Source organism: Sapajus apella, unplaced genomic scaffold (assembly GCF_009761245.1).
Source record: "Sapajus apella isolate SASKATOON/1434 unplaced genomic scaffold, GSC_monkey_1.0 scaffold186, whole genome shotgun sequence".
Classification (NCBI taxonomy): Eukaryota; Metazoa; Chordata; class Mammalia; order Primates; family Cebidae; genus Sapajus; species Sapajus apella.
This window is the reverse complement of record NW_022437126.1, coordinates 815,270-816,857: the sequence shown is the minus strand read 5'-3', so window position 1 is coordinate 816,857 and position 1,588 is coordinate 815,270.

Genomic DNA, 1,588 nt, shown 5'->3' with positions numbered 1-1,588 from the left:
TAAAAAAAAAAACAAAAGTAGCCAGGCTTGGTGGTCCATGCCTATAGTCCCAGCTACTCAGGAAGCTGAGGCAGGATAATCGTCTGAACCTGGGAGGCAGAGGTTGACGTGAGCCAAGAGCAGGCCACTGCACTCCAGCCTGGGCAACCAGAGTGCAACTCTGTCAAGAAAGAAAGAAGGGGCCGGGCGCGGTGGCTCAAGCCTGTAATCCCAGCACTTTGGGAGGCCGAGGCGGGTGGATCACGAGGTCAAGAGATCGAGACCATCCTGGTCAACACGGTGAAACCCCGTCTCTACTAAAAATACAAAAAATTAGCTGGGCATGGTGGTGCGTGCCTGTAATCCCAGCTACTCAGGAGGCTGAGGCAGGAGAATTGCCTGAACCCAGGAGGCGGAGGTTGCGGTGAGCCGAGATCGCGCCATTGCACTCCAGCCTGGGTAACAAGAGCGAAACTCCGTCCCCCCAAAAAAAAAAAAGAAAGAAGGAAGGAAGGAAGAAGGGAGGGAGTGAGGGAGAGAAGGAGGGAAAGAGGGAGGGAGGGAGGGAAGGAGGGAGGAAAGGAAAAGAAGGAAGGAGGGAGGAAGAGAGGGAGGGAGGGGGCAAACCTTTTGTGCTAACTTGTAGACCTATGCCTAGTTTTAACATTAAATCTCTTCCTAACAGATTAGTTCCTGCTTCAGGAATTAAATAAAAGTTGAATGCAGGTTGACTGGTCTTTGTATTTCATCTCTGTGTTTTCTAAAACATTTCCTTTAAATGCTTTCCCTTTTACCCCAGAGACTAGCAATTCCGCTGGAGAAGTAGTTGAATCAGCTGAGGGAAAACAAACAGAAGAGTGAGCCGCTCCTGTGTCAATGAAAAAGGTGATTAATTCACGTTTGGGTCCCACCTCTCGATTTATCAAGGGCTGCTGGTGGGACTCAAAATAGAAAAGATAGAGTCTCAACCCCCCTACTCTTCTTCCTCACAAGTAGGCATGAGTGGAAGAGCTTCCTCTCATTCTCTAATTTAGGACATTCCCTCTTGAAATGGCCTGGCTTTTCACATCTGTAACATCTGTCCTGTCCTCCTTCCCTCCCAAGCACAGGGCCTCTCTGTCTTTGTCTTTCTTCCCTTCTTTCACAGCCACAGCCTTTGCAGCACTTACTTTGACTTTCTCCTCTAAAATACTGGCTTTGCCCTCTCTCCATTTGCATTCCTCAATTCCAGGACCTTCCTCTTTCACCACCTTTAGAAAACTTTGCAGGCATGGATCTAAATGGAGCCCCTAGTATCATTTGTCCTGGTGAACTTCGACAAAAGATTTTTGCCTTCAGCTTTTGCCTTTCTTCATCTCTTCTGACATATACTTTCTGGGCTTATTCTAAGAGTTCTTCTAGGCCGGACATGGTGGCTCACGCCTGTAATCCCAGCACTTTGGGAGGCCGAGGCAGGTGGATCACGAGGTCAAGAGATCAAGACCATCCCGGTCAACACGGTGAAACCCCGTCTCTACTAAAACTACAAAAAATTAGCTGGGCATGGTGGCGCGTGCCTGTAATCCCAGCTACTCAGGAGGCTGAGGCAGGAGAATTGCCTTAACCCAGG